This window comes from Cupressus sempervirens, chromosome 1 (assembly GCF_028749045.1).
Source record: "Cupressus sempervirens isolate cs-2001-9-10 chromosome 1, ASM2874904v1, whole genome shotgun sequence".
In the NCBI taxonomy this organism is placed as follows: Eukaryota; Viridiplantae; Streptophyta; class Pinopsida; order Cupressales; family Cupressaceae; genus Cupressus; species Cupressus sempervirens.
The window spans coordinates 407,467,036-407,482,975 of record NC_143118.1 but is presented as its reverse complement, the minus strand read 5'-3'; positions in this window follow the sequence as shown (position 1 = coordinate 407,482,975).

Sequence of the window (15,940 nt, the reverse complement as noted above, 5' to 3'; positions counted from 1 at the left end):
ACTCAGGCCCCTACTGCCCTACCTATATAGTTGTGCCCTATCAGGCCCCTACCTCAAACTATAGAAAGGGAGGCAGGGGGGGGGGGGGAGGGGGGGCGGTGGCTGTGCTCCTTGTGATACAAGACTCATGGGCTTGGCTACAATCAATGATGTAAGAAATTTCACAATGATTATAGACACCTAGTTGAAAGCTTCTAGGTAGAAAATCAATGAAGGTAAGTCATCTATTTATTTCTTCAATTCTCTATAGTCAATCTAGCATATGGTTGCTAGGATTCTTAGGTTTTAGATTAGCTCTCTTCCTCCAATTCACCTTGGAGTCCCCTTATCTCTAGGAGCTCAGCTAGAGGATTATTTGTAGGACCTTATAGATATATTCCAAAGCAAGGTGAGCCACTAAACTCATAGGTCGCTGTCTTCCACTAGGAGAGTTATCCTCCTCAAGATAGTGATTTAGGCTCTAAACAAATTTATATGTGTTATGAAAGAATTTGATTCTTTGTCTTGGCAATTTCTTTGGTCAAGTAATCTTCTCTCTTCAAAGTGGAGCTTAGTCAATTGGGACACGATCTTCTTGCCAAATTTTTCTAGGGGTTTGGGTCTTAATTGTATGGCTCTTGTTACTAAAGCTTTGGCAGCTAAGTTATATTGGAGGTGGTGCAATAACCAGGATCGTCACTTTTCTAAGATTCTGACCCAAAAGTAATTTTTGAGAGTGGATTGGAAAGATGCCCCAAGATTGGCTCTAGTTGGGAAAGGTTCCTTTATTTGGGATACTCTTAAAAAAGGAGATCATCTTATCAAGGAAGGATTTTTCTACATATGCAATGAGGGATTGAGTGCTTTGTTTTGGTAGGATTCTTGGAATGGTCATCCCCCCATTCTTGCTAGCTACCCCCATTTCTAGCCTTTATGCAATATCTTTACTACTGTAGGATGGACTAAGGTGGTTTGTCTTAAGACTATTAAAAAATGTGGTTTTGTAGATATGGATTGTTGGAAGGACCCACAAGAGTGGCCTCTAGGTGGTTCCATGGAGATCTAGGCTAAACTTTCTAGTCTCCTTTCTACTAGACTTTGTAGCTTCTCTAAAGACAAGGATATCCTTGCTTGGGGTTCGTGTCCTAAAAGAAAGTTTAGTGTGGCCCAAGGTTATGCTTGGTTGGACTAACAACACCATGGACTAATTAAAGTACCTTGGTGGAAGAAGGTTTGGAATAAGATTTCATTGCCTAACTGTAATGTTTTCTTATGGCTAGTGGCTTAGAAGAAATGTCTTACTTAGGATTACCTTCAGAAAAGAGGGTTCCATAGACTGTCTCTCTTCTCCCTCTGTATGTTGAATGGAGAGAGTGTATCTCACTTATTCTTCTTATGCCCTCTCTCTAGAGATATTTGGCATAAATGGTGGCAGGAGTGCTATCATGGGTGCATTCATGTTGACTCTCTTATTGAACTTTGGGAAAGCCTTGGTAGACACCTAATGAAAACCACTTTCCTCCAGGTGGCTTGGGTTGTTGGACCTACTTTCATTATATGGAATCTTTGGTTAGAATGTAATCCCAGGATCTTCTGCAACTCGAATTTGGAAGTTACTAAACTATGGCAAATGATTCTGAGCAAACTTTAGGACACTATCTATGCCAAGTGTGATATGAATGAAAATGTGGCCCTTGGTGACTATAATATAGTAAGGAATTTGGGGCTAGTGGACAAAGGAATAGGGTGCATAAGTCGTAAGAGATCTCAATCACTCTAGAGAAAGGTTTATAGACTTGGGAGGTGGAGGTCGCCTTCGATTAGTATTCTTAAAATTAATACTAATGGCTCTTCCAGTGGGAACCTTGGGCATGCAGGTGTTGGGGGTGTTGGAATAGGTAAGGACTATGAAGTTATCTTTCTTTTCTCTATTCATAAAGGAATTCATTCTAATATTCTGAGGAAGGCCCTTACCATTAAGTGGGGATATTCTTTGGGCTAGAGGAAGATTATTTGTGAGTCAGATTCTTAGATTGTTGTGGATATGATTAATAACCAGAGGTTGGATGATGTTGACTAGCAGATATTTGGTTGGGATATTGCAGGAAGGGATGGTCTTCTTGCTGCTGATTATACTATGATTGTGGAGCAGTTAATGGAAAAAGATAGGATTTAATTGTTATTGTGGTTGTTTCTAGCTCTCTTGGGCCTAAGGCCTCTATAATTTTTAACTTTGATTTATTACATTTTTACCACTTTTTCCAAAAAAAAAGATTAATTCTCGAATCATTTAAAAATATTTCAATAATATAAAGAAATATATCTTAAATAAAACCTTACATAATTTCATTGTTAAACTATATACTTACAACTAATTAACAATCAATTATATATCTTCAAATGAATTATTGAATTGAAAATAAATAGCAATGGTTGTAAGGAAACTTGGCAATAAAGAATATAACCATTTCCACATAACCCATAATAGATCTGAAATAAACATGAAATTAAAATCCACGTGCAAGAGAATAGACAACATACTCATAAAATGTGACACAAGATATACCCTAGGAAACCCTCATTGAGGGAAAAACCCAGCCTCCAAAAGCATCCATCACCATGTATTATTCAGCAAAAATACCATTGCCATAAAACCATGGAAGCCTTCATCGCCATAGCCACAACCGAGCAAACTATGTGAACAAGCATGAATCCACAAATCCCATGCCATGCTTTCAACCTTCACAAATGCTCCCTTAGCTAACCTGTCAAGCCTTGTCCTGCTTGACTCTTGCCTTTTGTCTTCTCCTTGTCACTCTCTCTACAACAACTACCCTTGTGGCTGCTTATATAGTAGCAAGTCCCACAAAACCACTAAGTGGTATTACATAAACCATGTGCTAAAACCATGTGCTACCTAACCCACTGACCCCACATTTAATATTAGGCATTTAATTCTTTTCTCCAATATTAAATAATTACATGAAATATTATCACAATGTTACAATACAACTCATCAATAATATTCCATGGGAATATTTACATGTTGCACGTCCATCTAGATACAACATTACATAATAAAATAAAATAATAAAATAACAATATTATGCAATGTGTGCAACACCCATTATCTCAACAATGGTTACCTCAGCAAATTATCTTGTTTAAACCATAAGATAAGACATGTTTATATATCGAATTAAACATTGAATAATGATTATATACAAGGAGAATGACCTTGATTTTGAATGACAGAGATACATTTTCGCATGTAAAATACAACAAAGAGCATTATAATTGTTAAGATTGGACGAAAATTATATATGAAATTTGCGAGAATGATTTTATTTGTAGTCTATGTTGTAAATCCAAGACCCTTGTATCTCATACATATAATCTTTTTTAAGGTAGTAATTAGTAATGACACAAACATGTGCATAATTTGTATGGATCACAAGCTCAAAAGATGCAACCACCGAATAATCAAGAAATAAGAATTTTGTTGATTGCTTGTTTCACGGCATTTGCAATGGAAAGTAGAACAATCCGACAGGCACTCTCTTAGGATGAGCACAAATATATCATTCATAAATGGCACGTTCAGTAGTGGACAATATTTTAATTTGACAAAAGCTTTTATTTTTATGAGTGGGGGCAATGGAGCTAGTGGAGGGGCAATTTTTAATTTACAAATGACCTATCCCTCTAGGCATGACGACTATTATTGAAAGGAAAATAATATTATAATTCTATTTGTCTTGGTGGAAGAATACTTCAAAGCTCTTATTTTCATTATTTTGATACTATAACATTAAATATATTATTCTCTGTTCATTCACATGTCTGATAAAAATAAGAGATCTAAGATTTACTAAGATCTGAAATAAGCACAAATACTTGGCAAAAACAGAAATAAACACTTAAGAGAGAAGCAACTTTTATTTATCAAACTGATTTGCAACAAGGCTATGCAATGGCCTCTATATAGAGAGAGCCCATGAGATGAGAAGATGATTCTAGAGGATAAGGTGATAAGGTTGTATGACCTAGTATCAAGGAGGACATTCATATCTTCTTAGGATAATGTTGTATGACCTAATTTCATGGAGGACATTCCTATCTTGTTACCAATTTAATAGGAAAGGTGTGGCATACTTGCTGTTTGGTTATAACAACATGACTGTTGACTATTTCTAACATCCTCCCTTAATTTCTACCACTAATGATAATGTATGGGACAAATTACAATAAAAAATATAGATAGGATAGGTCCCGGCATTCAGCCTTGTTAGGTACCTATTTACAACAAAAGAAAGAGAGGGGAACATGACATGACTATTCCTCCTTAATGTTCACCTCAATCATGCCGAGCATGGCTCGTAGTTTCAAAAATTTGGCCTCAAGCATACTCTTAGTAAATATATCTGCTGCTTGGTCTTCACTTGGACAAAAGAGAAGATTAACAAAATTTGCTTGAACAAGATCCCGAATATAGTGAACATCAATCTCAATGTGTTTTGTTTTAGCATGAAAAACAAGATTATTTGCAACTTGAATAGCACTTTGATTATCACAATAAAAAGGAGTAGCTGAACTTTGTGCAAAACCAAGCTCAAATAAAAGGTTGCGAATCCAAACTACTTCCTTTCCAGCTTCTTTTGTTGCTCTATATTCTGCTTCACATGAGGACAATGATGTAGTAGTTTGTTTTTTGCTGCTCCATGTAATTGGACCTGACCCGAGCTGAAAAATATAACCACCAGTAGATTTTCTATCATCTATGTCACCTCCCCAGTCTGAATTTGTGAAGCCAGTCAAAGAAATTGAAGACTTGTAACTATAATGAATGCCATAGTAAATGGTGCCACGAATGTATCATCAAATTCGTTTGGCAGCCAACCAATGAGTTTCTTTTGGTTCCTGCATAAATCTAGATACCAAATTGACTGCAAAACAAAGGTCTGGTCTAGACTGTGTTAGATAAACCAAGCCACCAACAAGCTGTCTATATAAAGTAGCATCCACGTTCTTGGAAATACACTCTTTAGTAAGCTTATCCAAATTGAAAAGGAGTAGGGGCTGGATTACATTCAAGCATGTTAAATTTATCTAAAAGATCCAAAGCATATTTTTCTTGAGAGATAAATAACCCATCATGAAGTCTACTAATTTGCAAGCCAAGAAAACAATTCAGTTCACCCAAATCACTCATATGAAATGCCCCTTTAAGATTTGATTTGAAATCAATAATTAACCCAATATTTGGTCCAGCTATGAGTAAATCATCCACATAAACTGCATCAATAATAATTTCATTTTACACTCTCTTCACATAAAGATTTGGATCTGATTTGCATTTTTAAAACCCATGAAGCTGAAAATACCTATCAATCTTCTCATTCCATGCTCTTGGTGCTTGTTTAAGCCCATAAAGTGACTTCTTTAATCTACAAACAAGATTAGGATGTTGCTGATCTACAAAACCTGGTGGCATATTCATCAAATGGATGTAAAAAATGCTTTCGTAAACGAAGATTTATATGAAGAAATATATTTGGATCAGCCAAAGGACTTCAAGCTGTTTAGAGCTTACATGTGGATCATCTAATGTGATAGCACTAACACTTCACCTAACAACCTTGCCATGTGTTTGGAGACAAATTCAATTGTGCATACATGTGGTGGAGTTAACTTCAGTCCTACAAAATTGATGACTAGAGAATAGGGAGCAGTAGTCAACTGTTGAACAGAATAGCAGATTCGGTGCAACAAACTAGTGACTTATTCCAACATCCTCCCTTAATTTCTATGACTAAAGACTCTTTTAGTGGGAGAAATTACAATAAGAAATTTAAACATGATAGGTCCCAGCATTAAGCCTTTTGAGGTACCTATTTACAACATAGAAATTTTTAGTTTCCCCTATCACTATCACTATGAAAAATTCATTTTTCTTATTAAGTGGTTTTAGCTTACCACAAACTCTTCGAAAAAAAAAATTCTTTAGGATCTTTCACCCAAACAAGTAGTTTTTGGTTTACCACAAACCCTTCAAGACTTTTAGGATTTTCACCTAAATAAGTGGTTTTGGCTTACCACAAACCGTTCAATAGATTTACTTAAACAAGTGGTTTTGGATTACCACAAACCCTTCAAACTTCATAAAACCATTGCTCCAATGATAGGTAAACCAACTCTAAACTTTTCTCTAACATACTAATATTGAGTCCATATGAAAAATAATCCATCTACCAAGTCACATGGGTACCCAACCACTGTGCTTGCTAGTTCTCTAAGAATATTTTTCAAATACATGGTTCATCAATACAGTAAAAAATTTTGAAGTGTTGGGTACAACCGATAGTACACCTCTGGCTACAACCATCACTATTGTGATCTTCATATTGCAAACATTGACTTCAATGATCAGCCTTTCTTTTCATTTGACAACAACATATCTTCTCTAGCTTGCTCCAACTTGCATTTCCACAACTCTTTTTCTCTATTAGTTTGTTGAGGTTCCCCAATTTCTTTATTTACTAACCTCCATAAAGCCTTCTCTCTTAGAGAATTCTTGACTGTAATCTTCCAATCTGCAAAACCACTTCCATCAAAGATAGGCAAAACTTCATTTGAAGAACCCATGTTAGCAAAAAAATCAACCTTCAAACAAATCTAGCAATATTCCAGCAGCATAACAACTCTACAACCAAATATCATTCCAAAAAAAATCAGCCCTGCAAACAAACCATTTCCAGCAATATATTCCTTTAACAAAACCCTCTAGCAATATTTCTAGCTGAATTTCTAAATAAATCTCCAGCTGAACCTGGCTAAACTAGGCTCTGATACCATGATAAAAATAAGAGATCTAAGATTTACTAAGATCTGAAATAAGCACAAATACTTGGCAAAAACAGAAATAAACACTTAAGAGAGAAGCAACTTTTATTTATCAAACTGATTTACAACAAGGCTGTGCAATGGCCTCTATATATAGAGAGCCCATGATATGAGAAGATGATTCTAGAGGATAAGGTGATAAGGTTGTATGACCTAGTATCAAGGAGGACATTCATATCTTCTTAGGATAATGTTGTATGACCTAGTTTCATGGAGGACATTCCTATCTTGTTACCAATTTAATAGGAAATGTGTGGCATACTTGTTGTTTGGTTATAACAGCATGACTGTTGACTATTTCTAACAATGTCAACGTTCCATACAAAATAAAAAAAATGTGTATCTTTACAAAATTAAAATTAAAAAATAAGCCTAGCCAGTGATTTAAGATCCGTAATTTAGGCATTTCTCTGACTGACTAGTCTTTATCTTCTGATATAGCTCACAATTCACCATTAAAGCCAGAATATGAAGCTGAACAACATCCACTAATTAGTAAAAAACATAACTCCCATAATCTCAGGCCCTCAGCATGTGTACATGATCTAGTCCATCTGTAACCCATTTAAAATAAATGCTGCCCTTTATTTTTATGCCCTTTAGTCCTCACAAAAGTATGCCATCTTAGAAGAAACGATCATGTTCGAGGACACACCCAATTTCATATGGGTAATCTCTTAGCACAGAGATTAAAAAAATATTTCTTGTCACACCATCTTTAGGTTTGTTGAAGGGTCGTAGTTCTACCTGCAGCTAGAAGTCTTTTGGATAAGGATGACATTTTCTTTATGTTAAATACGTTATTTTCCCGACCCTTCATTTTATTTTAGATTTGATGAATGCACATTTCAATATATAGCACAAGAATATAGATTTATTCTTTTGTCAATCTATTGTCTTGTGTCAAGCATCTTATCAACGTCAATCATGAGTTAGAAAATGTTAATTGTTTAAAAATATAATATTTAGTAAAATATTAGTTGTGTCAAAATACTTATATATATATATATATATATATATATTGGATTCAACTTTTTTATCAATTCAGTCAATTATAGCATGGAATTTTGTATTAGATATAAGGAGTTCAAAGATACAAAATAAAAACCTATTAGAGAAACAAAGGACTAGCCTCACACAACAAAAAACAATATTACATATAACCCGAGAAGATAAGAAAAATATGGAGTAAAGGAAAACAACTAGTGGAGCACATCATCAAAGGTGTACACCCACACTGTCCAACCCATAGAACCTTCTATCCAAACCATGATCTTTTGATCTTGAGTTTGTTTAAGCATGCAATTCATCTCGGTAGTAGTTCTTTGAGGGTTTCTTTTAATCTCCTTGCTAATGAGGTTGATAGTTTGATTGAAGGAGTGTATATTATCCAAGTGTAGCCTCCAGAAGTACCCATTCTTCACCTCATTAGTGAAGAAGGTGGTATGACCATCCTTAAGCAGCCTTTTAAACTTAGACTTGTTGATTTTCATGGTAATTTGAATCTATGAATTTTTTTAAAAATATGTGAGACTTTGAAAAGACTCAGTAAGCAATATGGGGATGTTTTGAAACCTTTCTTCATTTCTACACTTGCAAATTTGCCACAAAATGTTAGATGAGGGAATGTCCCAAAACATGTTAACATCCTTTTTAGAACCCATAATAATTTCATAATAATTTCAAAAATATTGAAAGTAGAAGGGATGGATATACCAAACATCAACCAATTCTCTTTAGCAAAATTGCACTCAAATAAAATATGTCTTCCCGTTTCTGGGGTTCTGCAAATGCTGCAATAATTAATATAAGAGAAAGTGTTCCTTATAGGAAGTTTGTTGAGAATAAGCAACCATTTAAAACATTTAATTTTAGGATCAATAGAACTTTTTCAAAGATTATCAAAAAGCTTATTCCAGGAGGGAACATCCAAATCACTATAACAAGTATTATCAACATGACTAATAATTTCTTCATTGCAATTTATAATAGTGTAAATATTCTTACCTTTAAGTTTGGAGATGATGATACAATTAGGCCATTTAATTTTTAGATAACTATTGTAGTCAACATAACATAAAGTAGGAATATCCTTACTAGCCTTGACTATCATATTATAAGTCTTCTTATGAGAATCAGGTAGGTTCAATTTATTCTTTAATTCATCCCACTAGATTTGTCTGTCCTTTTCAAAGATATCAATAAATTGTTTGATCCCATGGTTGACCCAATTCTTGGTAGAGCACCCTTGGCTAAGAGCAAGGGGTTTATTACCCAGCTTAAGGTTCCACAAAATGGATCTTTCACCATGGAGGGTCTTATCATCATCAAAGTTTTTGTTTTTGATGAATTGCCTAACATGGTTCTAGGCTTTCCCAATGGACTTAAATACCACTGAGCCTTGAACAATGATAGGAAAATCAACACAAATGAGATTAGTGAGGGGAAGATTCTTCTAGAATTTGGCAATTTTTGGATATCCCCTCTCAATATTGTTATGAATCAGAACTTTTTAGGGGCCATCTCACTCCAAGGCATGAAAGATCCATTTGGAGGCCAAAGAAAGACCACCTAGTCTTAGGTCTTTAAGCCCCAGGCCCTAAAGGAGCTTGTCAACATGACACCAATTACATTTGATAGAGTGAATATTCTTATTCCCTTTACCATCTGACCAGAGATAATTCCTGATAGCTTTTCAAATTTCTAGCACTTGGTAATCATTAAACATCTAAGCAGAGGCATAGTATATGTTGTAAAAAGAGAGAATTTTCTAACACACTTGGATTCTACCAGCAAAAGATAGAGACCTATTGTACCATTTGTTTAGTTTATTATGAATCTTATCCTTGACCTAGCTCCACATCTCTTCTAAAGAGGGTTAAATGGAGAATGGGATACCTCGATATTTGACAACTTTAGAGTGGCCACCCCATTGGAAACCAAACATATCAAATCAATCAGGAGGTTGGTCTTTCCATCCAAGAAAAATAGACTTAGAATGAGATAACTGAGCTCTAGAAATTTTATAGAAAAAATTGAGTTTATTGATCATGGTTTCAAAATTAGCTTCAAAGGCTTCAAGAAAAATAGAGGTGTCATCAACAAATTGTTGACTGACAATTTCATTACTATTAGGAAGGGTGATGCCTTTAACCATAGGGGATAAAGTGTTGTCACTAAGAATATAGAAGAGAGCTTCAGAGGCAATAACAAAAAGGGTTGGGGAAAGCAAACAACCTTGTCTAATCGATCTTCCCAAAGGGAAAGGAGCTGACAAAGATCTGTTAACATTGACATGAGCATGAGCATCTTTGAGAAGCATTTTAATAATGCAACAAAAGAAAGAGGGGAAACCAAAAGCATCAAGCATCATATTGATAAAATTCCATTCAATTCTATCATAAGCCTTTTCAAAGTCTAGCAAAAACATAGAAACATTTTGATCAGCATCCTTGGCCCAATTAAGAGCTTCCCAACCTAGTAATAAAATTTTCTAAGATATATCTACCCTTAATAAATCTAGTTTGGGTAGGACAAATGAATTTAGGAAGAATGGCTTCTAGGCTACGAGACATAATCTTAGCCAGAACTTAATAAGAAATATTTAAAAGTGTTATGGGTCTCCAATTCTTAATAAGGGATTTATCACCCTCCTTAGGGATGAGTTTGATAATTCTAGAATTAATATCTCTACCCAGAGTTGTAGTATCAATGGCTTCATTGTATATGTTAAGTAAATCTTTGCAAATCCATTTGTTGTTAGCTTTGTAGAATTCCACAGGTAGCTCATCAGGTCCAGGGGCTTTATTTTTATTAAGGGAGTTGATGGATTTTTTAAATTTCCTCAAGAGATATGGGTTGCTTGAGGATGGAGGCATCATAATCCAAAATCCTTTTGGGGATAAGATTCCTACGTTGATCTCTAATAGCCCTAGCATCTCAAGAGTCTTTAGAAGTGAACAGATCTTCATAAAACTGAGCAAACTCTTTCTTAATAATGTCTATATCCATAGTTAGTTGATTATTAATGAGAAGCTTATCAATAGTCTCCTTAGCCTATTTTTTCTTAATAAGATTGAAGAAAAAATTGCTACATCTATCTCCAAATTGTAACCAATGGGCTCTTGATTGAATTCTAGCTCCTAGAGCTTTTTGATGTTGGTGTTTTCTAAGAGCGTTCTTAGCATGAGGAAGTTGATGACAAAGATAAGGGTCATCAGAATTGTTTTGGATAGTCATTTCAACATTATAAAGATTATTGTTAAGCCAAGACTCCTTATATCTATAGTCTTTGGCCTTCTTTTGACCAACAATCCTTAATAAATTTTGCCAAGAAAAAATATCCAAGTTCCATCTATTAATATAAGATAAGTAGGGATAATGAGACTCATTAATGAGTCTTATAATAGAAATTGTAGTAAGGATATCTTCATCTTCCAAAAAGATAGTATTAAGGATGAATTTATGGTTAAAATGATTGCTAAAAATAGGGGAGCAACTGAAGTAAACCAAAATAAATATAGGGTGATGATCTGAGAGAGTGGTAGGGGAGACAAGCATAAGGTTATTATGCTTGTCCGGAAGCATAGAGAAAAAATTATTATTAAGGTAGAAATGATCTAGCCTAGAATAGATTCTAGATTGACATTTCTAAAAATTGCACCAAGTATACCAAAGCCTAGGGTTATTGTTCTTGTTCCCACTTAGTGGATCAAAAAGAGATTTAGCAAATTTAAAATTATTTCAAGCAAGTTTTTCCTAATCTTTCCAAGAAAAGGGAAGAACTCCCATTTTATCTTCTTGATTTTCTATCATATTAAAGTCACCTCCAAACATCCAAGGGATATCTAGAAGCGAGCTTAGCCAAGACGAAAACATAATCCTTTCAGTATAGTCATCGACAGCATAAATATAACATATACCAAACTCTAGATCATTGTAATTAAAGATAAACCAAATAGCTCTGTTGTAGGGAGGGAAACCAAAACTCTTAATTCTAGATCCCTAATTAGGGTTAACTAAAATTTCCACTCCTCCTCTTCTTTGAGGATGATTAGTGGAGAATTTGATAGCATCTTTCCAAATAAGGTTGACATTGAATTCAAGATTGAATCTAGTAGATTTAATTTCTTGTAACATGATCATGTCAATATTATTTCTAGAGCTGAGAAAATTTTTAACCATAGACTTTCTATCAAGACTTTCAAGTCCTCTAATATTCCATGAAACACAATTCATTGAGAGGGAATTTTAGATTTAGATGCCTCAGCACCCACAATGTCTTCCATAGGAGACACATCACTAGAGTCTATGTGGTTCTATTTTTTATTGTTCTTGTTTTAGTTTTTGGAACCAAGAGGTCTTCCTTTCCTCTTTTTAGTGAAGATATCCTCACTATTAGATAGAGAAGGAGACACAATATCCATCACCGAAGGTTGGTTATTAGCCAAGGATGGGATTTTCGGTATAACTTCAACAAAAAATTCATTAGAAATCTCTTGAAAATTTTTAACTGGGAGTTTCAGTATTTAGATTAAGAGTTTGGTGGGGGGTTTTTGAAGCAGAAGAGGAGGGGGAAAAAATCTTACCAGAGTCATTAACATTCAATTTAACTACTGGAGGAGGGGGGAAGATAGGAAAATTTAGGGCTCAATTATTTTTATTTGATTGATTTTTCCTCTCTTTGGCAACAGTTTGAAAACAATTAACATCCACAATGCTTGTTGTTGTCACATTTTGAGAGGATGGTGTTGGTAGAGAAGAAGGGAAAGATTGCAAGGAGGCATAGTGAGAAGGCAAAGGGTTGGTTTTAATAGAGGAAGAGGGAAACAATTGGGTAGAGGCAGGGATATTCAAAGGATTAGAGTTTTTAGGAATTTTATTTCTAATAATGCGGAAATCTTTCCTAAGATGCCTTTCTTTTCTGCATAGAAAACACCCATTGGAACCTCCTAGGGTTTTGACAGGATAGGAAACCTCTTCACGAGAAATAGTAATGGTGAGCTCTTTAGGTAAATCATGACTAGGTTTTAAAGCAATAAGAACCCTAGCATCTAGATGGGGGACCAGCCAGACCAAGTCATCCATGTGTAGAAATTTTCAAAGGGGTTTTGACAAGTTGCAGAATAAATCACCATAAAATGGGAGGAATATGCTTAATAAGGACCCATCTGGGGGCCGAGGGGGCAACGACCTCATCTAGGTTAGCCTCAAAGCTCCAAGCTAGAGATTAGAATGTGGAGTTGCCCATAATCTAATATTATTTCTTAAGCATAGCAAGCTAATATTCATTACTGTTAAAGAAAAAAACAAATGGACCTTTTTGTATTTGCTTACAAAAGGAGATTTGATAGCCAAGTTTCAAATTCCAATAATTGTGAAACCAATCATCTAAAAATTTACTGGCAAGAACCTTGTCAATTTCAACTATAGAGAAGAAAATGGCAATGTTCCTTAACCTTTCTTTTTTGTTAATTATCTTAGATAACATTTTCAGGTTAGGAGTAACATCAAATGTAGAAGGATCCCAAAAATGCTTATAGTTTGTTGGGTTTTCATCATGTGAGGGTGTGGTGAAGCAAGCACCAGAAACAATTGCAAGAGCCAAGCTTGCGACTGCCTCTAGAAAGGAACTCTGCTTACCACTAATGTTAACATTAGCTTTGGTAGCATTGTTACCAGCATTAAGCACAACATTAGACTTGGGCATAGAAAGATTAATGGTTAATAGTATAGAGCCAACCAAAAAAATAAAAGGCATATTAATTTTAGGGTTAGGGGGAGAGGATAGATCACACTTGGAGTAGTCCTTGTTCGCGAGGTCATTGTTGATGAGACCTTCATTGGTTGCCACCTTTCCATTGACTGCATTATCTGAGTTCACAATGACATCAGCAATATCTATTGGCAAATCGCAGTCTAACATGCCCCTATCAACTCATTTTTCCAAATTCAACAAAATTCACTAAAAAATTTGCTAAAATCACAGACCCTATGGAATTTAAATTATAAACAATACTTTTATAAGAAATATTTTAAATATATCTAAAAGTACAATCTTTTGATTTTTTTAGTTCATATTGTAAATAATAAATGATATTTTTTTTGGTTGTTAGTCACCATTTGATAATATGTCAAACTATGTTATTTTTATGAAATATTAGTGCACTAAGATATACATCATAGATATTGACATAGGCAATTATTGACATGACATGATACTTTTACTTTAAAAATAAAAAATATGCCATTGTAATCTTTATTTTATTTTATTTTATCTTACATGAAAAGTTTTATTTATACTTATACATTATATTTTATCTTTTTATATTTATAAATAAAATCTATTATGCTCATTTTAATCTTCTAAACATTTCAAACCATTTCAATGATGATTGAGTCTTGAATAAAAAATTGTATCTCTTGTTTATCATGCTTTGACATATCAGTTTGATATGAATATTATTTAAGATGTATTTTTTTTTTCTAATATTTTAAAAGGTTGATGTAGAAAATGATGTTTTGTACAATATATTTCTACAAATAAACCTTCATTATGTTTAAGATTAATAATTAAATATAAACAAAATTAAAAGATTTATATAAAAAGATAATTTGATGAATCTACTTATCATTGATAAAGAAGGGAACAAGAACTGACATATGTATTAAAATAGTTAGTTTGAATTTTTTGAATTGATAGTTAAACCTATATTTTGTAACATTAGAGGAATAGTTTAATTATGAAATATTTTTGATTAATTAAGTAGGGAGAGGTTCCCTACTGCACACAAAGAGCTATATTACGGTGGTACACCATAACAAAGCCAAAGAGAAACAATTGGCCAAACTACCTACAAAACAATTAAGCTACTTCAAAAAATTAAAGATAACAAAAATTAGTTTTGAGCTATACAACCAATAAGTAGAAACCCACTTTAATTTATTTATTAACTTAATAATATTAACCAAATAGCTTCATTTCAAAATATGAAAATAGCATATCCTATAAATATGACCCACAATATAAATCCTTCACATAACTAAATTAAGAAACTAAAATAAAATAGTGTTCATAATATCATGAGTCTTTAAACTAGAAAACAAAAAATGTTAAAAGGAGAGAGCATCAAACTAATCATTTCATTTTGTTAAAATCGTCCCAAACATTCATCTATACCTTTAGCCAAAGCATGCTAAGTTGTAGCATAGTAAAATTCATGTGTACCAAAGCTTAAATGTTAGTACATGTTTTGTTTAAGCTTTTGTAAACAAGAGTTTTCTAGTGCTAAGCTTACTCAATTATTATTGAGGAATGATAGTTATAATGAAGTATCATATCTATTATATTATTTTGTTAGGATGTAGTTTATATTGTACGCCTCCCTAATCTCAACTAATAAGCGATCTTATACCTACTTTAGATTTCCTCACATTAGTATCGATGGTTGTTCAGTTCAAAATCTCACACATGAAGGAATTCAAGTTATTCTCGCAAATAGTTTTGGAAGAATGATCTTTAATTTTTCTTATAAAATAAAAATATAGTAATAATCTTAGGGATTCTATAGTTGTTTTTGATATTAAGAAGTAGCCAAAATGGGGGCTAAATCATACAAAATAAAACATAGACTAATAATCAATCAAAAGTGATTCTCTTTTGGTTGGCATAAGGTTATGTGTGAGTCTAACTCTAAGGTTCTAATGGATGCGTTGAATAAACAAAGACTAAAATATGCTAATAATTAATGTCTAGTAGTGGTGGGTAGATAAAGTTTTAACTTGATTAACTCTTTGGAGTTACTTTCTTTCCCACATATATATAGGGTGTCAAATAAGGAAATTGAAACCTTGACAAACTAGGCATCTTAGAAGAGGATTAGAAGGAATATTGGGTAGATTAGTGATTAGCATCATAATTATACTAAAATTCTTGATAATTTTGCAAGGGATAACATGATAGGTTACTTTGTGGCCCTTTTTGGATCACCACTAGGTTGGTGATTCTTATGTTTGTCCTATTCATTTTATTTCAATGAATGTGTGTCCTACTTCTTTT